This window comes from Dama dama, chromosome 18 (genome assembly GCF_033118175.1).
Source record: "Dama dama isolate Ldn47 chromosome 18, ASM3311817v1, whole genome shotgun sequence".
Taxonomy (NCBI): Eukaryota; Metazoa; Chordata; class Mammalia; order Artiodactyla; family Cervidae; genus Dama; species Dama dama.
Window position 1 is genome coordinate 95,757,501 of NC_083698.1, and position 22,838 is coordinate 95,780,338.

The following is a 22,838-nucleotide window of genomic DNA, read 5'->3' on the forward strand; positions in this document are numbered from 1 at the left end:
ATTTTTCTAATATTTTCCCACCTGGAAAAACTGGGCTTAAGCGTCTTTGGCAATCAGAAAGCAACACCGAGTTCTTCCCAATATGTCATGTCACTCTTATAGCAATCATACTTGCAGGAATGGGACTGGGCAGTGGTGGTAACTGTAAACGTTCTGATGTAGAAATTGCAGACGGAGAGCTTGGCTCTGGGGATGGACGCGGAAAGGAGCAGAAGGGAGCCTGGAGAAAAGGCCGTCATATTCCCTCAGAAGAACCGCCAAATCAGAGAGCAGAGATGAGTTCATTGGAGGAGCGCCTTCAACAGCAACTAATCCCGTCATATTGAAAGAAAATTGTAAATGTTTCCCCCAGAAATTGTCTGCACATCGCAGCTAATCGAACACACACTGACGAATACATACACACTCTCTTTTCATACCAAAGGTGCCCGGACGCAGAGACCCGCTCCAGCGAGTGCGCGTGACACACAGGGGCACGCACACACACACGAACGCACACGCGCCAGCCTGCGGGTTGGCCAGAGCCTTGAAACTGCAGATTCCACTCGGAGATCGCCAGAGCCACCGAACTAATTAGTAATTAGTTGCCCCTACACTAATAACTACTTCCCCAATCACTTTAGTGAAGAAATGAATCCCGCCCAGCTCGTCAGTCCAGCCGGGTCTCCGTTCGGTCTTGCTCTCCAGACTCATCTTCGTGAAAGCCAGGTTTGAAAGTCCTTTTTGCTTCTTCGCCTTTGGTGTTTGGTGTGGCGGGCGGGGGCAGTGTCACTTTAACTCCAGTCTACACCGCCAAGGGCCTCCAGACTCGTAAAGTGCCTGGGACGCGTGTGGGGTGCGTGACTCTGCTAGCGCGCGCCCGAGCCCCACGGCTCCTGCCCGAGCCTTTGGGTCCGCTCTCTCCCCGCCTCCCCCCGCCCCACCCCTCTGAGTGTCGCGGCACCAACTAATCTTTTTCTTTTCGTTTGCAAGATCAAGGGAGAGAGCGAGCCGGCGCCCGGCCTCGGACTCTGAGCCGCGCGCGGGTAGCTCCGCGGCGGGTCAGCCCCGAACCCGTGAAGGGCTCCACGTTCCTGCCAGCCAGCCCACGCCAGGGATACTGCAGCCCGAGGAGGCCACTGGAGCTAATCCGGCGGCAGGTAAGGAGAGCCAGCTGCTCAGCCCTACGCTGGCCAGCGCCAGGGACCCTGGCACCTCCCGATTCCCCGGAACGGGCGCGGAGGGGCCTGGGGTGAGGGAATTGGCGAATTCTTCCACAAGTCCAGATTCTCAAACGGAAACTTTGGTTTCTGGGGCTTGGAGAACTGAGGGCAGGGATGGCGGGTCTGGAAAGCAGGGGCGGAAGAGGCAGAGCGCGGGAAGAGGTGCCATTCCGCGGGCCGCCGAGTCCGGAGGAATGTGGCAAGGCGGCCGGGGGGCCTGAGCCGGCCGGGGCTCGCTCCCTCCTCCAGCCCGCCGCCCCCGCCACTGCCACCAACTCCCCCTCCTTGCGGTGGCCGCAAGACTGGGGAGCTTCGCCCTCTCCTGCCCCTCACGTTTCTTCCAGCCTGGGGTCTGGCCACATCTCCCAGGCGTTTGGGGTGGAGGCCCGGTTCCCCCGGCCCGGCACGATCCCCGGGTTCAGCGTTCCGAACAGCTCTTTGGGCGCCCGCGCCAGGTTGCCAGAGGGAGGCTTCGCGCTGTGGTCCAAGGAGCGTGGCCAAGGGCGGGGGGTGGGGAATACGAATGGGGAGAGGGTCCCAGGACAGAGGAGGAGGAAGCCTTCTGCAACCTCGTCCCGTTTCGGCCCGACCACGAGGTCGGCGGTCCGCCTCGGCTAGAGGACAGGGTCTCAGCCCCAAGCCCGCGGGGTCCCGGACCGTGCCAGGGCTGCGCCGACAGCCACCACACAACGAGCTCTGAGCCACGCCGGCGGGCTTCGGGGTTGTAGACTGGGAACAACTGCACCCACAATATCCCCTTGCCGTCCGCACCTGCGGACTAGGGCGATCGCAGATAACTTGTAGCTCTCGGAACCTGCGGGGTTCGGAAGGTCCAAGCCGGCGCAGGGGAGGTCGCGCAGCAATTCCACCTGTGCGCTCTGCCCCCCGCCCCTGGGGCGCCCCCGGCGGGGCTGGACGCTGCTTGCCTGGGAGAGCTCTTAAGAGGTCAAGACCTAAGGTTCCCCGGAATCACTGACTCAGAAAGCAGCGCACACCCACTGCCTCAGCCTCCTGCCTGCGTCCCCATCTTCCTCTAGCCTCCAGCTCGTCGCCGTCCTCCAGGCTGCTCTGAGCCACAAAATCGTAAAAGGGAGGGTCCACTGGGCTCGCCAGACCCACGCCTTGAGACCAGGGTTGCCAGCAAGGAAATATCTCTGGGGAGTCACTCGGGACGGAGGGGAGGGAGGAGAGCGGAGAAACGGAGGTAAACGCCTGAGGCAAGCAGAGCTGTTGACCGACATCTCACCGGAGCCGCCCTCCGGTGTCCTTACTTGGTTCGCGGCCACGGCCCGTGCGTGGCTGAGGCCCCCACGGGCTCCAGGTCGGCCCGCCCAGGCGCGGGAGCCGGCAAGAGCACAGAGCCTTCAAGTCCTCGAGCTCCGGGATCCCCCGCATCGACTTTCTAGTTCCCTTTCATCTTTCCCTTTTCTGGTTTGTGTTGCTTTTCTTGCTCTTTTTTCTTAGCGCTGGGTGGCAGTGGGTTCGTGTAGTTTGCCCATCCCCTAGTACACACAGCACGCGACACCACACGCATCTCCCTGCTGCAACGCACGCAGCCCCCGCCCCCCCATTCCACAACCCCGAGCGCCTGCAGCAGGGACCACCTCCTTGGCCAGGATCACCGTCACAGCGGCGGTGGCCTTGGCCCGGCGGAGGGCTGGACCAAAGCGGAGGGGAGCCGGCCCAGATTCCAGAGAGGAAACAGAGGGGCAATGGGAAAGGCCTGGGAAAAACTTGAATTTGGGTTGAGGGTGGGGTGGGGGGAGACTCTGAGGGCAAAGGCCCCCAGCACTGGAGCTCGGCTGCAACTGCTCTGAGGGGACCCTGAGGCTCTGGCCCCCTCAGCGCCTGCGTGGAGGAGAGCCCACCCTTGGGGGAGCCACCTCTCTCTGGGGAAGTTCAGATAGCCAGGTCCTGGAGTGGACCAGCAGCTCTCTTTGCTCCAGGCCTTTCCCGTTTACCTGCCTTGAGAGGGCTCTGGAATGTGGTACCTCCTACACTATAGCTGTTCACCCAGCCTTGGGCTACAGGGTCCCCCTGCTGTATTTTGTTGGCAATCTGTATATATACATTATGTATATACAGATTATATATATATATATATATAATATATAAAATATATAGAAGGATGTATAGAGAGAGTACATTTTCATTGATAAGCAAATAATAAGGATGATGACACAGTTAAGAAACTGCAATTAGGTGTGTGTATGTGGGGTCTTTGGGGTGATAACCACAAGGGCATAATCATAGAATTAAACCAGTGGATCACACTAAGAACTATATTAGGCTACAATTCAGAAAGTGGACTTTTGAGACTCTTGGCAAATGGATGGAAGAATTTTGTGCCAACAGTGTAGCAGCTTTGCAGGATTTGATGGCTAAGGATTCAAGAAGTAATAAGTTATTATCAGATGAATTTTTATTATTACTATTATTAGTAAATGTGTCTAGCTGTGGCAGTACTATAAGCAACTTCTAATGACTCTACATGCTTTACTAGGCTAAACAATTATGCCAATTAAAGCTGAAAAGTAAAACTTGACCCTGAAAAGGCATGGAAATACCAACCAACTCAGCTTACTGTTTTAAAACTCTGTGAATGAGATGGGGCAGGAGTGGGGTAAAGTTCTTGGATCCAAAAATTCAGGGTGGGCTTCCTGAAAGATGCTTGGTCTTCCTATAAAAGAAAAATGTGTTTGCTTATGTAAGGTGTTTGAGGTTGTCTGGGGGGATTGTAGGGAGAAATTAGGTCGATTTGAATATCCCTATCCTAGTTTAAGTTCAAGAGAAGCCACAGAATGTGTCTGTAACTCAGCTGACTTCAGGGCTAAGTGTAGGAGAGTGTGCTTGCGTGCTCAGTCTGTCAGTCGTGTCCGACTCTTTGCGACCACACATTCTGTCGCCTGCCAGGCTCCTCTGTTCGTGGGATTTCCTGGCAAGAATACTGGATGGATTGCCATTTCCTACTCCAGAGGATTTTTCCAACCCAGGGATCGAACCCATGTCTCCCGAGTCTCTTGCATCGGCTGGTGGATTCTTTCTCACTGAGCCACCTGGGAAGCCAGATGCAGGAAAGCCAGCAGTCGAATGTAGGTAAAAGTCTCTTTGGAATGAGCCCCCACAGTCTGTCAATATGAGGGGGGGCGGATCTTCACATTTAAAAACCGACATTGCTCCAAACACGATCCTGTCCCCTTCTTTGCCCAGATAACCCCTAACATCAGGCACTTGTATGTACATTCAGTGGCAGTGTTACAATTCTAATTTCAGAGTAGCCAACCCTCTGAGCACAGGAGGAGGGAAGGGAAGTCTCAGAGTTTTGGGGAAAACAGCAGACCACAGTCTGCTGGCTCACAGAGAAGAGGGGGAGGGCAGGGAACCCGCTTTACTGGAGAAGGACAGGAGACACATGTCACTCTAACCCACAGCAATGAACAAAGGTAAAGCCAGTGCCAGAGAGGAAGAGGAGGCAATTTATTCTAATAAAGGAATTGAAGAGAGAATGGGAGGGAAAAAATGGGGACAAGAATCTGTGAGCATGCCATTAAGAGCCCCATAATAATCTCCATCACTGATGTCAGTCCTTGGGGCGTGCCTGTGAGAGAATGCCCATGAGTAACTGCCTAATATGACCACTCAAACCCCACTCTTATTTTTATCTTAATCTTTCTTCAGTTTACTCAGTAGGATCAAGAAAGACTGACAGAAACATTCTGTCACACAGCTTCCTTGAGGGACCTGGTTTTCTTCTTTTAACTTTGTATTGGAGTTGAGTTGGCATTTTCCTACGTGGGCCTGTATTGTGCTCCTCAGTGAACTTCTCTATATCAAAACCGCCAACATTCTCCTGGTGACTGTTACCACCTGCTTCATTCCCTGTCTCCTGTCCCGGTTTTGTCTGCCTTTGGTTCACTCAGCAGACGTGGGGACTGCTTTCCTTACAAGGTGTCGGAGGAAGGGTACTGACCACGTGCCCCAGAGCTCAGCAGGGCCACTTGGTTGATCATGGTGATGGTAGTCTGTGTTTTGTGTGGAACAAAGGAAGCAGGCCATTTTTCCTTGGAAGTGCACTTTTCATGTAGTGTGTTCTAAGTCTCTGAAACTGTCCTAAGCACATCACATCTTTTTCTGTCAGGGGTTTATCCCGTGTTTTAAAATAGTGTCTGTCACCTTCTAGGACTTTATTAACTATTTGTTGAATGAGTGAATTAATGAATCAGTTTCTTATTGTATCATGGCCACAACCCTATGAAGTAGATGCTATTGTCCCCATTTTACAAATGAGGAAACTGGCTTTCAGAGGGGTCAGGTAATGACCCAAGATCATATAGCTAGTAAGTCGCGGTCCCTGGATTCAAACAACGGCTGTCTTTGGACTCCTGTTGGACACCAGGCTTTGTCTTACACTGTGGAGATACAGTGCACGTTTTCCCCTATGTCTGGGGAAATCACAACTCTGGTGTTTTGAGTCCAGCAATGTGCTCCCCACTCCTTTAGTTAAACTGTGTATTCTGGTTGTATTCCCTAAAACCTAAGCAAGAAAGATTCATCGCCAACTAGATTCTTCTGTTGGCATAACCTGCTTGACCCAGTGATTGCCTCTGGCAGAGGAAAGTAAGGGCACAGAAATTACCTGGTGTTTTCGCAGACGCTATTTTCACCTATAGTGACACCAAGATTTTCTTTTGCCTGGTGCAGGAGGATGAAAGAGTTTTTGATACTACCCAGTTTAACTCACCTTAAGTGTTGAAGTGGGTAAAGAGGTTTTCCATTGTGATGCAATTAACCAAGAACTGCCTCAGAGTATACACATTCCAACTTCCCTCTAGTTGTCTCTCCACATGAGTTCCTCTTTCTTTATATTAAGATTGTTGGTGATTAAAGTTCCGAGTTTGAATGGCAGGTTCTGATTTTAGTTAAAACTGATCATCCATCTTTGCTTTGAAAAGCATGGTGTGACTTTGTGAATGTACAATTATCAAAGTGTGTGAGGCTTGTTCTGACTGGTTTGCCTCCTTCTACACTTGATATATTCTTGTCTTTATTTCATTTCCCTTTTTCTGCACACATGTTCAAGCTCCTTCTTTTATACTGTGACCTAAATATACAGTCATCTTAACTGGTGCTGTTACCATGGTAATGATTCATGGTAGATAAGGGTACACACTAAAAAATCAGTCTCTCTCATTAGCAATGGAATTCCTTCTTTGTTTTTCTTCCCCCTCTCCCCAATCCAAGCTTTCACTGAATGGCGCCCTCTGGTGTCCAGTAACAGGAAGCACACTACTGTGGATTGGGCAAGAACATTTTTTAAATTGAGAGAATTTTAGTTTCAATGTTAATTTGAGGTGGACAGAAGCAAGAAAGACTCTTAATTAGTATGTTTTTAAGTAAATAGATTAGTAGAAAACATTGCCTGCACATACTAAGTACTGTTTGCTGCGTAGAATTCTACAAAGTTATGGGAAATGGATATTTATGACCCTGTGTGTTTAGCATTATTGTGAAAATTTTTCTGTGTGATTTACAAAGAGAGTTTTGTTATAGGAGATACTGAGATATCTCTGGATGAGATATCTAAGCTAGTGGATTGTTTTGTATGTTTAAGTCGTTAAAATTTCAAAATGGAAGTGTTCTGTCTTTAGAATGGGAACACTGTTCTTGCTGGATAGGATATATAATAGTGATGATGATGATAAATAATAATTTGCATGTATAATTTGTTGTTTTGTTATATGAGAAACTTGAAAGTTTTGTTCTATATTATTGTGTGAATATCAATATGCATATTATTATTACTCACAAATTACATGACAAATTAGAAGTAAGGTTGATATGCTAGAAATATCTTCTTTCTTCCTCACTCCAATTCTACTGTCACCATCTAACTGAGTCATCAAATCAAGCATCTCTTAGATTTGTCTGGACTTCATCCTCTCTTCTCCATCCACACATCTCTTTTAGATCTTTAGCATCTCTTACTTGAACTATCACCAGAGCCTTGTGTTTTTATGGCCTCCCACCTTCAGTCTTTCTCTAGTACAATCTATGCCTCACATTGCCAGAATAACCTTTCTAAAATGCAAATCTGAACATGTCATCCTCTTGTTAAAAATTCTTCACTGTCTCAACTGTCTAGGATAAAATAAAAATCAAATCCACATGAGATTTTCCATAGATGATCAAAGCCTTTATTCCAAGCTCTGTTAGCCATTTCTTCATTCCCCCTCTACACAAGGAAATAATATATATATATATATATATATATATATATATATATATATATATATAAATAGCTTACTATAATGACTGACAGAGAGTAAATGCAAAGTAAATATTGGTCAAATTTGTTTTCTCTTTATTCTTCTCTTTTTCCTCCTCCTCTTCATTTAATTTACTATTAGTATAAAACTAATAAGCAGTGATAAGTATAATACTTAAACTAGTCATTCCCCAAACTAATAATAATAGGTAAGAAAAGCTATGGTGTGGCAGATATTTTGCCAAATATTTAGCATCCTATAATTTCATTTAATTTCTCACAATCAGGTACATTGCTCTATGGGGTTGGCAGAATTGTTTTCTTGGATATTAAAATGAGCTGTTTACAAAATGGTTAGCCTGCAAGGGTTCTAGGCAAGTTGAATGATTTTTACCTGGTACTGGTAATGGGGCACTAACCGGAATTTGTTAGTGATGCTGCTAATGTCTGTATTGAGAACAGAGGTCATGTTTGCATACATGACAGGGATATACATTTCAAATGTGTTAGAATCAGAGCTTTACAGAGCTTTATTTTTCCCCAATGTTTTGAGTAGATAATAGGTAACTATTAATATGCCTAGTCTCCCATTCCGTTTTATTGTATCAAGGAAATTATAGGCATCTCCATAGGTCAAATAACTAGTTTAAAGTCAAATTTCCAACCCATGGCTTATGTGCAGCAAAAACAAAACTGAAGATCTGTGTTTTTAAGATCAGTGAAAATGAATAGCAAATGTGGTAGCAGAGCATTAGTTTGAAGTTATCTAGATTTACAGGGTTCAGTAGAGCAGGACTTCTTCGTTCTGAAGTTGAGGCTCCTAGATCCCCTTGAATGTTGATCTTATGGAAGAAATGGATCTACTTTTTCAGCCGCCAACATTCATCATCAATCAGATTCTGAATTATTTGAATCAAATCACCTCTCTCTGCTAGGAAGTCTTTCAAAGAGGTTCATTCACTGGTTGAGTCCTTGAAATACTGTATTCTTCTTGCAGAGATTCTGGGTCAGCAGATTTGGGGCCAGACCCAAGAATCTGTATGTTTAGCACCTCATGTGATACTGAGGTGGGTAAACACAGGACTACATTTTAAAATAAGATCAGATTGAAGAACTGGCATCTAAAGGGCAATGGAGAGGAACAAAGATTGGATAATCAACCCAAATGCTGCTACCAGTATCATCAGGAGTCTTCCTTGTGTGAGCCATTGAGACTGAGAGTTTGGTTGTGGTCAGAGACTATTTGATCTTTCAGTTACATGTGATGAGTAACAATTCACGAGAATATCCAAAGATAAAGATGCTTCTCTTCTATGTCACATGTCTCTGATACTTATTTGTCTAGATGAAGTATAGTACTTACGTATACCATATGTCCTTAGAATTAAATCAGTCCTGGTTAATTGAAGAAATAAGCACTTGATTTCTTCCATTTTCTCTGTCCAGAATTACTCATTCTCTGCAATACTTCCTTGGGAAGATGTTTTCATGGTTCCAGAGCTCCTCTTTGCACTCTCCTATCTGGAGTTCTGTCTGGATTTCCACTACTAATCTAGCCAGACCAAGCACCTGGCTCTCTTCCCCTTCCTCTCCCAGCTCTAATGGAGGAGTTCTAGTACAGGAGAGTGGAGAAATTGTCACAAATGTTAATGGGGATACATTTCACTGTTACTGTTGCAAAATGTTGGTGCACTGATGAACCCGAGTAGCAGACTATAAAACCTCCTCCAGGAAAGGAATGTTATGGTGGTCTTTCCTGATGTTATTGCTCACCCTTGGTCTTGAAGTTGTCTTCCACTTTAATAAAGCAAAGAAACGCCTTCCCCTACCTCACCAACTATGCCAAGTCAGTAAACAAGATGAAATAATACAGGAAGAAAAGCCTATAATTTCTTGATTATTTAATTAACTACTAAGGAACTCTTTAGGAGTGAGGTGGGAAGCTAAAGAATTACCTAAAGGCTAATTTTTCCTACTCTCTATAAAAGCTAAGCATGGAATAATTTGATTGGCAAGGGAAGAACATAAATTTCATATAATTTCATATTGTTGAACATGATGAAGATTTTCTAATACTCTGTGCTGCTACCATATAGCCAGCATAAAAATAGGAAATGATAGGGAAACTCTACTTAATTGTATTTTTTTGGAGAGCGTCAGGACATTTGGTTTCATTTTAGGGAGAAAATAAAGAGCAGCCCCAAAGGCAAAGTGTTTCCCAAATCTGCCTGCTGTTTTCTTACTTCATCCTCAAAATTACTTTGCTCCCAGATTTTATCAGTGGTGTGGGCTGTTTTGTCTTCACATGTAAGCCTAAATATTATAGACTTTTTTCTCCCTTTGTATTGTATCCTGGGACTACTGAAGGCAGGGAGAACAGTGGATGATGTAGGTTTAACATCTGTTGTCTCTGGCTGATGGGTGTCATTCAAGGGGTCACATTTTTGCATTTACTTTAAAGTTAGCATGACTGGATATTTTTTATGACTGAATGTTTCCATGTTAGGGAAATTTTCAGAATTTTGAATGAGATATTCTTCTGTGATGACAATAAAGACAATAAAAACAGTGAAATCATAGCCACTCTTTCTTAAGTGTCTACCACAGTTTAGACCCTGTGCTATTTTCTTAATGTATACTATTTCTATAGCTTACACCAATCCCATGTGATAGATGGTTGTTTTTTCTTTCTAAGTAAGTGTAGAAATTTTTACCAGTGGACACAAAATAATTTAAGACCTAAGAGTAAGTTCATTGCTTTGGGCATCAGTCTCACATCTAAAGTCAAAGATAAGTATTAATTTTTTTGTTGTTTATTTTGTTTTACTACCATACGGAGTTTCTTTTAAAAGAATATCCCATTGTATTATTTGCCATCTAATTCTGATAAAGTCAAGGAAGAAGAGGGAAGAAAAGAAATAGGGGCACATCACACTGAGTTAAGAATATGGAAACAAGAAAACAGAGTTTATATTTGAGGAATCAGTCTCAGGTATATTTAGAATCTACCTTAGTCACTCACCTCCTGGTTTAGTCTGATAGTAGGCTTCCTGTTTGAAGATGCTTTATCCTTCTTAGCCCCCTGGGAGCTCTCTCTAGGTACAGAGGGGACAAGAGTCTTAAGATAGCTTCTAGGTATGGAATTGCCAAGGCATAAAATATGACTCCGTGAGTATTTATAAAACATATATATGTATATATAGGAATATTTTAGTTGACTATGAAAACACTATGTGTTGTTAAAATATTATTTGATCATCTGTTTCCTATTGTGCTAACCTATTCCTATTCTCTGCAAGACAATTGCTATGACTTAATGTTAACCTCCACATTGCATATGTAAAAGGCCTAGGAGCTAATTATTCTGAGGGATGAAGCATCAGTAGATTAATTCTATTCCTGTTTACATGCCCACTGTCAACTCTTAGCTATTTGTTTGTATGTCCTAAGTCTCCAAGAATCATTAGTGTCTATTGGTAAATGATAATACCAGCTAATTTTTTTACAATTAATTGAAATTTCACACTCTTACATTTCAATATCAGTCAATATTTTTACATACTGACACTTTTAATCAAGGAGTATCTTTCACAAGGGAGCAACAGCAAGGCCCTCATTAATTAAAGTGATAATTATTCTTCTCCCTTGCAGTTAGTTACATAACACGTACTTCAAGAAATTCACATCCTTAGCATTCCTCTTTAAACCTCTCCCATTTAAAAGATTCCCTAGCTTCTATCTCTGTAAGAATTTACTAAAAATTCACATTACTTTTATTTTCAAGAAGTGATATAGAAACGAGGTCATATTCATTTTCCAGCGTTTCCATATTCAAACAAAATAAAATGATATCTTTTCTATCATTTAAGTGTTCAGATTGAATCTCAGGAGTTATTTCCAAGGGAGAAAGATGTTGTCAAATGTCTCCCCTTTGATGTTCACTGGTTTATTTTAGCTTCTTTATGGCCATGCAAGTTCCCATGATTCATTTCTCTGGAATCATTCTTTGGTTTCTCAATCCTCAGCTACTTAATTGCTCCTGCCTCTGCAGCTTTTTCAGTACACAAAGTTTGTTACATTTCCCCCTCTGATTTAGTTCTATTATTTTAGAAGGTATTGAATCTAGAGTGTAGGCTCTAATTGGCAGCCTGCTTTCTTCTGCTTTATTAGATATTGCTCCAGTTCTTATATTTTGGCACCTTGTGGTGTGAGATGCACTTTTAGAAATATTCGATGGTGACTGTTAGCTGATTTCCCTTATACTTAGGAACTGCAGATCATTGAAATCACTGTGACATATACTGGTCAGAGTTTCTAAAGGTCATTTTCTGCATTTGCTTCTTTTAATTAAATTAGAGTGGGTTATTCATCCCAGTCGCTGCAAATATTTGACTACTTTTAAAAATTATTTTTTCTACCAAACTCCATGTGCTCTTATTTTAATTTCCCAATATAATTGAATATGAAATGATATCAAAAGATCAGTTATCTAAAATTCAAAATGATTTTTCATTACTCTGTATAATTACTGAAAGATAACTTCCTTGCTGCTCATCTTTGTGTGTGTGTGTGTGTGTGTGTGTTTTAAAGAAGTTTTAAGTTCACAGCAAAACTGACTAGAAGGTACAATGAATTCTCATATGCTCCCTGCCCCCATACACAGACGGCTGCTTCCACAGTCCACATGAGCCACTAGAGACGGGCACTGGTTACAATGGATGAACTTACGGTTCCTAGTTTACAGTGGGGTTCACTCTTGGTGGTGTATTTTCCAAGAGTTTTGACAGATGTAAAGATAATAACATGTATCCACCATTATAGGATCATAAAGGGTAATTTCATTGCCCCACAAAATCCTCTGTGCTTCCCCCTATGTACACCTCTTTCCCTCCTAACCACTGATCCTTTTACTGTCTCCAGAGTTTTGCATTTTCCAAAATGTTATATAGCTGGAATCATATAGTATGTAGACTCTTCAGATTGGCTTCTTTTACTTAGTAATATGCATTTATGTTTCCTTCATGTTTTTTCTTAGCTTGATGACTCTTTCAATACTTGCCATCTTGTGGTTTTTATTTAACTATTTTTATTTCTCATTATTATATTTTTCACTGTATATATTGCAATCTCACTATATATATATATATATAGATAGATAGTTATATATCTATATATATAGTAATGCAGACAAAAATATTTAAAATATTTCACCTCTCTGCAGAGACTTAGATAGTGTGTTTATCCAGTGTAGGCAACTCTTCAGCTCCTTTGAGTCTGTAATTATGAGAAGAGGAAGAATGGACATTGCAAATCTGTTTTTGTTTTTTTTTCTGTTTCTTTTTTCCAAGATCTTCCAAGTCTCAGCAGATCACTTATAATGAAGCTAAGAAGAAAACCTGAGAACTTACCCAAGATACTTTTACTGACCTTTAAATGGAGCATAAACTTAACTTGTTTTACCAGTAGCAAACAGAGTATTCTTAATTTATTTGAAAAGTAAGACAAATCCTTAGAGGCTTTTCAGTTCAGTTCAGTTCAGTCGCTCAGTCATGTCCGACTCTTTGTGACCCCATGAATCGCAGCACGTCAGGCCTCCCTGTCCATCACCAACTCCCAGAGATTACTCAAACTCGTGTCCATCGAGTTGGTGATGCCATCCAGCCATCTCATCCTCTGTCATCCCCTTCTCCTGCTGCCCCCAATCCGTCCCAGCATCAGGGTCTTTTCCAATGAGTCAACTCTTTGCATGAGGTGGCCAAAGTACTGGAGCTTCAGCTTCAGCGTCAGTCCTTCCAATGAACACCCAGGACTGATCTCCTTTAGGATGGACTGGTTGGATCTCCTTGCAGTCCAAGGGACTCTCAAGAGTCTTCTCCCAACACCACAGTTGAAAAGCATCAATTTTTCGGCACTCAGCTTTCTTCACAGTCCAACTCTCACATCCATACATGACCATTGGAAAAAGGCTTTTAAAATTTGACTTTTAGTATCTCTGCTTGGGCTCACTCTTTGGCTTAAACATGTACCTTCTTTTCAAGTCCTTTACACAATGAATGAAGTTGTTGCTATTCTCTGGCCTCATAAGAAGAGACACGGTCCATAAAGGGAAGATTTACATTTTGTGGTTTTTAAAGTTTTTCTCAGCATCTTATGCCTGGCTCTATGCTTGGCACGTAGCAGAAGTCAATAAATATTTTTAATGATGATTTTATGTCTTTAGTCTGCTTGCTGTTGTTCACTCACTAAGTTGTGTCCAACTCTTTGCAACCCCATGGACTGTAGCACACTAGGCTTCCCTGTCCTTCACTATCTCCTGGAGTTTGCTCAAACATCATTGAGTCAATGATGCTATCCAACCATCTTTTCCTCTGTTGCCTCTGCTGAACATCCAAAATTTCTTACTACCCTAATCTTCTTCTGTTGGTTTCATAACAAGAAGTCACCATTTTCTGAAATAGCTCAAAGAAATTCTCTTTCTAGGTAAAATTTTCCTTTCAAAATAACCCTTTTCTTCTGACAAGTTTTCCCACTTTTGAAACCAACACTTCATCTAAGCTTGAGCAAAATTTTCTATGGGGTACCTATGTAGGTATATGGTATATGGTACTATAATTACTTTATTTAAGCTGAATGTAATTAATAACTATCACATGAACTTTTAAAGTAACTCACCTTGATTGTTATTATATGTAGGGTATGTTGAAACAAATTTTAGTTAGCACAGATCACATAGGATTTAAGTATACACTTTTTTTTCATACTAGGATGGACTTTCAATACATCAAAAAGAATGGACTCCCTTTGTTTCATTCCACCTACAAGATAATATGGAGAATTATCTAAAAAGGTGGAGAATGATTTACATCATGAAATGGAGTGCCATTCTGCATACCTTGCCATACTATGTAGCCTTAGTCTTATGCATAGAATTGGAATAAGAATTTATTTGTTCTTTTATTCATTAATTCAACAAATATTTACTTAGCACTTACTTTATGCAAATCACATTGCTTTGCTATCCCTAGCTATCCCTCCTACTTGACCCCTCTCTCGTCCCACAGAAATATTGCTGGGGAAGTGGAGATACTGTACTCACATGCCCAATTTCACCCCCTTCTTTACTCAGGCTTAGCATTCTGTCATAATAGCACTCTGCAGCCATGGTGGTTATAGTGGAGCTGTGCTCTTTGGCAGCCAGAAACTTCCACTGGCCTTCACTATTGACTAGAGAGCTTAGAAAGAAAGGGTTTAAAAAAAAAAAAAAAGAAAGGGTTTTAACATTTTCCCCAGACTTGAGGTTCCAGTACCTCACAAAAGGTACACTCCGCTGTCAGGCAGTATAAAATAGTGGTCAAGAATTTGCATTTTGGATACCATCGTACTCTTGCCAGTTTGTCTCTAGTTCCTTCGACTTCACAGAGTCAAGTCTTTAGTGAAATGTTCAAAATTATTTAGTCTTATACATTTATTTTACAGTTAAGGAAACTGAGCAAGAAATGGAAGTGAGTTGCCCTGTAGGTGACAAGGATTTAAGGTGACAGAGCCAGGATTTGGGGCCTGAACATCTTGATACCCAATTCAATTTCCATTTGCATTACCCCATCATGTCTACCCCTATGAAATGCTCTATATGATTATTTTTAATTCCTGAGTGTCTTTCTAAAAAAAAAAAACCTGAGTTATACAACCCCCTTGCTAGTCTTTTTCACTTCTGTGGGACTTTGGATTCTTTTTTCCATCTCCCCTCTTCTGTTTCCCATCTCCCCTCTTCTGTTTCCCTGATGTTTTCAAAGGGGAGCTTCCCTGGTGTAAATGAGCTGTAAAGAGCCTGCCTGCAATGCAGGAGACATGGGTTTAATCCCTGGGTAGGGAAGATCTCCTGGAGAAGGGAAGGGCTATCCACTCCAGCATTCTTGCCTAGAGAATTCCACGGACAGAGGATCCTGGCAGGCTACAGTCCATGGGGTCACGAAGAGTTGGACATGACTTCGTGACTAACACTTTCTCATGAGTTAGTGGTACCATTTTGTTGGACATGCTGAGGTTTAAGTAAGAGTGAAAATCAAAACTTTAACAACAGGTATGACACGGGGGTCAACTTGTCATAATACAGATTGATCGTTATGTCATTCTTCTGGATTCTTGCTGTGGATCAACCCTGATTCAGTGAGATACTACAATCTTGCAAGAATCAACTATTCTGCTTTCCAGAAGCTTTGGAAATCTCATCTATTCATTTTTGCTACTGAAATAGCATATAACTAGAGTTTTCATTAATCCTTTCAGTTATCTATTTGGACCAGTATTTTTTTTTAAATAATGTTTAATGCTCATCAAAAGATATCAACTCAACCTTTTAACTTGACATAGTAAAAGATAATTGAAAACAAGTTCTGCAATGTTTTTGTTCCCTGGATATATATGACAAATGCTAAAAGCAGAGAGAAATATGATGGATGAAGTCTTTTATAAACATCACCAATTGTGGTGGTTTAGTCACTAAGTTGTGTCCAACTCTTGTGACCCCATGGGCTGAAGCCTGCCAGGCTCCTGTGTCCGTGGGATTCTCCAGGCAAGAATACTGGAGTGGGTTGCCATTTCCTTCTCCAAAATAACCCCAAAATCTACCTCTTTATTCTGTTTCTCCACTTCATGAGGTCATTAGGAAACTTTGTTGTCATATCTATTGCCAAATTGGCAAAAATTGTCCATCTTTAGCATAAAAAAAGAGACAAATTGGAAAGCTGTAGTTTGATGTCATCTCTCCTAATTCTGTCCATGTACTTTTCTTCCAAATAGCAGATTACTTCATCCTGAAGTCTTGATAACCATAAATGTAATCAACTTGGCCACAAATATTTTCAAAATGAAATGCCCATTTTTTGGTTGTCTTTTTGCTTTGTTTTATATCGAGTAAAATGGAGAGAAGCAGTTGGCGATAAGTTGAAAGTTGGTGTTGTCTGGGACACTGGGTATTTCATGGTCCAGAGAAATTCACAATGAGGTGACAGAATGCTCTCTCAGACCACTGTCACTTACACCGGAACGTGATGTGCTCCTGGGGAATGTTGGGAAGGCACTTGCAAAGCTATTTTAAGAGGCGTTTGAAGCTGTGAAAGGACAAGAAAGTTACAGGAGAACATGTCAGAGCCTTGTTTGTAAATACTGTATTCTCTTTATGGGTTACTGAATGGCAAAAATCAAAGGAGTGTTTTTGCCAAGAAATAAAGCTGCTTATCTTGCCTCACTAGCAGAGAATTCCACATAAATGATGACCTTAAATTAAATGGAACGTCTTAACAAAAACCTCAGGGAGTGGTTCTGTGTTTTATCAATATGCTTCTCCAATGTGAATTCCCAAGTAGTTGGTACTAGTGAGATTAATCACATCAGAAGACAGAGGAGACTTTGTTTTCAGAGAAATTGTATTTGAGGAGACTGAAAGCTAATTTGCCTCCAATTTTAGAAAATGTTTCATTTGTCTTCATAAAGATCCAAAGAAAAAGATTTAGATAGGGATGACAATCCTTCTTTTGGCAGATTGCACCTCTTTAATGATGGAGGAAAGGGAGATTCAGATTGGATTCCAGTGTTTTCTACCTTTGTCTGTGGAACTCCTGTGGATTTCAGAGAGGGCCGGAATACAGCTTGTTCAAAAAGATGAACATGACTGGGAATTCCCTTTGACTCCATCCTTCTCAGGAAAAAAAAAAGCCCAAATCCAAAGATTTTATACTTAAGTCACTCAGTTGTGTCCAGCTCTTTGTGACCCCAGGAACTGTATCCCACCAGGTTCCTCTGTCCATGGGGATTCTCCAGGCAAGAATACTAGAGTGGGTTGTCATGCCCTCCACCAGAGGATCTTCCCAAACCAGGGATTGAACCCAGGTCTTCCACAGTGCAGGTGGATTCTTTAAGGTCTGAGCCACCAGGGAAGCCCGTGTGTGTGTGTGTGTGCATGTGTGTGTGTGTGTCTGTGTATATATAGTTACGTATGTATGTACTCATATAAAGAGAACATTATTCATATTTAAAACTGAGAAGAAAAAAATCCGTTACTCATGTCAGTATCACTTTCATTCTGTATTTAGAGCTTACTTTTCTGTCTTCCTTCCATACTATCAGTGATTGTATGGGAAGTACATGTACGTGCTGTGTGAGGGACAGATACTGATGCAGTGGTGAGCACTGTGTACTTAGTCATGTCCAACGTTTTGCAACCAGTGGACTGTAGCTCACCAGGCTCCTCTCAAAAATACTGGAGTGGGTTGCCATTTCCTCCTCCAAGGGATCTTCCCAATGCAGTGATCGAACTCATGTCTCTTGCATTGCCTGTATTGGCAGGCAGATTCTTTTACCACTGGGCCACCTGGGAAGCCGCTGATACAGTGGTAATACGTGTTTATTCATTTATTCTTCAACTTTACTGTGAAATTAGGTACAACCAGGTACTCTGCTAGCCATCTAGGATACAAAGATGAATAACCATAATCCCAGCCCTGACAAATTTTCCCTGGAGATGTGGTGAAGAACACATGATATATGGGTGCTATAATAGGGGTGTTAAGACTCCTGCAATAATAGAGGAGAAGGGTGGGACTAACTCAACTAAAGCTTGGGTTAATAGGGCATTTTAAAAGTAAGATGTTTTTTCTGGATTGATGAGGCTTGTCTTTGTCAGCTCGGACTCCTGGAACAAATATATGTCATAGACTACATGGCTTCAACAACAAACATTATTATAATTGAGCACTTATTGTATATAAAGTATTTTGAATATATACATTTATATAAAATGATTCTAAATATGTGTATGTAAGGTATGAAGAGAATAACTATACTTTAGCTTATCAAGCAATGACTATCACAATAGAATAAAGAAAAAGTATCAAAATATGTGAAGTACATATTTGGAGGTCAGAAAAAAATAGTGTGGATTTGAGTAAATGATCCCTTTTATTTGCGTGTTGCTTTAGAGTTCCCAAAGCTCATCATTGCATTGTTTTAGAGCAGGGGTTTGGCGCCAAGTATAGCCTCTATCTGTTTCTGCATGGCCTCTAGCCAAGAATGATTTTTGAATTGTTAAAGCGTTGTTTAAAGAAGCAGAAACATGAGCAACAGAAACCAAATGTGGCTTTCCATGTCTATAATACTTAGTGTCTGGCACTTTACAAAAAAGTCCCTTCTTTTAGAAGAAGCTTCACAGACACTTCTATTGCTTCTCAAAGTGTAACTACTATGCTTCCACTTAGTTGGAACTAAGGCATAATGGCTGAAGCATAAGAACCGAACATCATGTAGTTTGCATTAAGGGAACTTGATTTGTTGCACTGTTTCTAACTGATAAATTCTGTATTCCATTGTCCCTAGTGGATCAGATCTCTCAGCTTGTCTTTCAGAACTCATTCCATCTCTTCATCGTTGTGTTTGACTCCTACTCTCTTGAAGTCATATTTGTGGGTTATTTAATGATCATCTAAAATAAACAATACTATGTTTAAAAAAACACTTTTCAATTTACAATGAATTAAATCCTTCACCTCATTCATTTTCCTAAAAACACTAAAAGGGGGATAATTACAATTTGAGAAACTTCAAAATTAGCAATCTCAGATGATTTGTCCAGGGTGATACAGCTTGGATGAGAGTTCAGAAAGCCCAGCTGTTTTCGGATGGTGTTTTCCATCCTTCCTCACAGAAAACCCATTACATCATTGCCTGAAGTGCCCTTGAATGTACAAAAGTCAACTGGGAACTGGTTGTGGTAAATCCTTTAGATGGATTATGTGATAAATCCTATAGAAATATAAGTTAAGAATGATGGGTCCATCCTTTTCTCTTGAATTACCTCACCCTCAAAAAACAGAGAATTTGTTACAGAATTCAGAACCCCTCTAACCCTGCCTCACAGGAAGAATTCTTTCTCCCTCCTGAGGAAACCAAGTGTCCACTCAGGGAAGATGAGGAAGTCTCTGATGCTTGATCTCTGTGAAGCTCCTCTTTGTGAGATACTTTGGAATATACCTTTTAGATTTTACCCGGAAACATCTCACTATGACTGTCTCTATGATACATTAGAAGAAATAGATGTAGAGAAAAGTTCTGTGTCCTGAGAGGCACTTGGATGGCCTTTCTTGATTCACAGAGACAACCTTAGCCGGAGAGTCTATGGAAAGGCAATTTGAGGTAAAGGTATCTATAGGATTTTTTAATCCTCTGGGGGGAACGTAAGGTTTCCCCTGGGAGTCCTAAGGAGCACTCTCCAGGGCTCGTGGATATACTAGTTACCTCAGGGACAGATTAAGAAGATGAACAGTTCTAGCTCTCTTTTTCTTCCTTGGGCTTTCCAGGTGGTGCTAGTGGTAAAGAACCCTCCTGCCAGTGCAGGAGATGCAATAGACTTGGGTTCGATCCCTGGGTCAGGAAGATCCCTGGAGTGGGGAATGGCAACCGACTCCAGCATTCTTGCCTGGAAAATCCCATGGACAAAGGAGCCTGGCAGGCTACAGTCCAAGGGATCGCAAAAGAATCAGAGGAGACTGAGCACTCACTCTTCTTCCTTACCCTGGCTCTGCTGGGTGTGTTGTTTTGCCTTGCTGTATTTAAACCCCCTTCCCATGATGTCTGATAAGTGTACACATTCATGCACTGGAGAGAGGAGAGATGTGAGAACCTCTGAGAACCTTCCTGGTTTAATCCTTGCTTCAGCCTAAAGCGAACAGTGGACCTCTGGTGTTGGAAGCTATGGGAATTCAGTGAGAAATATTTTAGCAGGTTTTCAGAAAGAAATTACATAGATGAGTAAGAATAACATTTTTCAAGTCACACCAATCATCGGCCCTCAATCCTCAGGGCAAAAGCTTTCTCTACTAGGGAATGAATTTTGAGAAATGAGGGATTAACTTTTCCTGCTCAGACGGTTTGTTGATGAGCCACTTGCCTCACAGTTTTCCTTAGTTTAACTTGGGGCTAGGATCTGTTTTATTTCCTCCAATGGGAAAATCATAAGAATAGTTATTCTTGCTAATAAAGTGACTTGGGAGCTTCAAAGAAATGTTAGTGTGATTATTCCAATTTAAAGTGATGACCTATTCAAAAAAGAACTTTTTTGTCTCATGGCCCAATTTGTCTGTCCTCATTTCCCTCAGAAGTATTGATCTTGAAGACTGTTAACAATATTCAGTGCTAGTGGATGGATGTGTTCTGAGGAGACTAACTAAGGGTGTGAGGTTGAATGCCCAGCCATCATCGAGTGCTGGTCCTTTGCAGGTAACTTTGAGTGCACAGGGGAACCGCTCCTTTTTATGCAGAGATGATGACTTTGGAGCATGTCTAGCTCTTCTAGAGCTAAGGAGGAGAATAAGCATTACATGCCCGTTTAACATGTACTGCCTTCACATTTATTTTTGCTTCTATTGTTACATTTATAATCCTGTGTGTATGCTATGTGCTCAGTCACTCAGTCATGTCCTATCTGTGTGACCCCATGTATTGTAGCCCTCGGGGCTCCTCTGTCCTTGGGATTTTCCAGGCAAGAAAACTGGAGTGGGTTGCCGTTTCCTCCTCCAGGGGTTCTTTCCAACCCAAGGATCAAACCCGAATCTCCTGGATTGGTAGGCAGATAACCATTGAGCCACTTGATCCTGTGAGGTAGTGTTATTATTGATTTCCAGGTGAGGAATATGAGTATTTAAGAGTTTGCTCAATCTCAACTTTAGGTAATGGCGGAATTGGGAAACAAAACAGTTTTTCCAACTCAAGTACAATTTATCTTTTTTTTCCGAAATGTGACTCTCAGGACATCATCCAATTCTGCAGCTTCTTCATTTCTGTAATGGATATTACTAATATCCATACTTCTGACTTCATAATGTTATTCAAGAATCAAAATAAATAACATTTGGAAGCCTTTTATGACCACTTAAAATGCTATACAACTAAAGTGTACTAAAAGTATTATTGCTATCTCCAACTGTATTTATTTAGTTTATCTGTATAGTGCTGTTTCCGGGATGCTATTTTTTCTATGTTGAACATATTTTTAAATTATGTGTTTGTATGGTTAGACTGACTCACTCCTTTTGGACCCAGAGATATTTCACAAACATAAGGCAGACATGAGACCTTCGATATCTTCTCAATTGACTAGGACTACCCAGTGAAGCGAAATGGCCACCCACTCCAGTATTCTTGCCTGGAAAATCCCATGGACAGAGGAGCCTGGTAGGCTACAGTCCATGGGTCGCAAAGAGTCGGACATGACTGAGTGACTTCACTCACTTACCCAGTGTAGAATATGGAAAGTATATAAAGAATTCTCTCTGCCCTAACATACCTTATACATAAATCAGCTGTTCCACATTGTTTTCCATCAAAGTTCAGCATGAACCTCACAATTAATTGTCCTGTAGGCCTTTTTTTTTTTTCAACTGGAAGTCATAGGCTAAACTTGCTAAATTTTTAAAGAAATTCCCTCCAAACTAAAATAATATATTTCTAACCTTGAGGAGAGTTATGAAGTGTCTGTTTTGTACTTAAGTAAAATTTCTGCAAGTGCTGACTTGTATCCTGCTGAGATAGATTGGGAAGGAAGTAAATGGTCTAAGGAAAGGTGTGGTCACATGTAATCAGAACCACGATATCAGCTCAATGGCCTTTATGTCACTGCCTCTAGTACAAGGAAGTGAACTGCTGGGACTGCATAGCTAAGAATAACCAATGATATTGATCATATATTCTGAGAAAAAATAAAGGTTCTGAACTGAGTATTTTTTATGATCATTGGCTTCCTTTCAAATTCAATAATTTTTTTTTTTTTTGCAGAATCCCAAAAGAATGTCAGTACTCAGTAGAAGATTGCCATGTTCTGCAGTAGTGAGAACTTGTGACTCAGAGGCAGAAAGATCATGAATAGAAACAGTCTGTTTATCAGGGTTGTTCTAGGGAGAAGCCTCAGAGGACTTGCCTTCATCCTGATAGCCAGAAACCATGGGCTCTCCTCTAGTTAGTAACCTTTCCAGCCTGAAGAGAGTGCGGGGTTTGCCACTCTGGCTGTGTCCACTCGAAGTAGACTACAACAGATGTCTCTCTTCAGTTATGCTGTCTGTGTTAAAGCTGTCCTTTGTTGAGTACATCTCAAGATCCAATTGTGTGTGTGTGTGTGTGTGTGTGTGTTTATCATTGCTGTAGTTGTTTAGTTGCTAAGCTGTTTCCGACTCTTTTGAGACCCCCCTGGACTGTAGTCTCCCAGGATCTTCTGTTCATTGAATTTCCCAGGCAAGAATACTGGAGAGGGTTGCCATTGCCTCCTCCTGGGGATCTTTCCTGGCCCAGGAATTGAACCCTGTATATATATGTGTGTATATATATAC

At 41.9% G+C, this 22,838-nt stretch overlaps 1 protein-coding gene across 1 annotated transcript in view; it reads left to right on the forward strand.

The window, feature by feature from the left end:
* Positions 1–205: 205 nt before the first annotated feature.
* CHRM2 (cholinergic receptor muscarinic 2) overlaps positions 206–22,838 on the forward strand; it is a 166,701-nt gene continuing 144,068 nt past the window's right edge. Inside the window, exons 1-2 of the mRNA XM_061165879.1 lie at positions 206–708; positions 973–1,139. The gene's annotated coding sequence lies outside the window, so the exon portion shown is untranslated. The remainder of the gene's footprint in view (positions 709–972; positions 1,140–22,838) is intronic.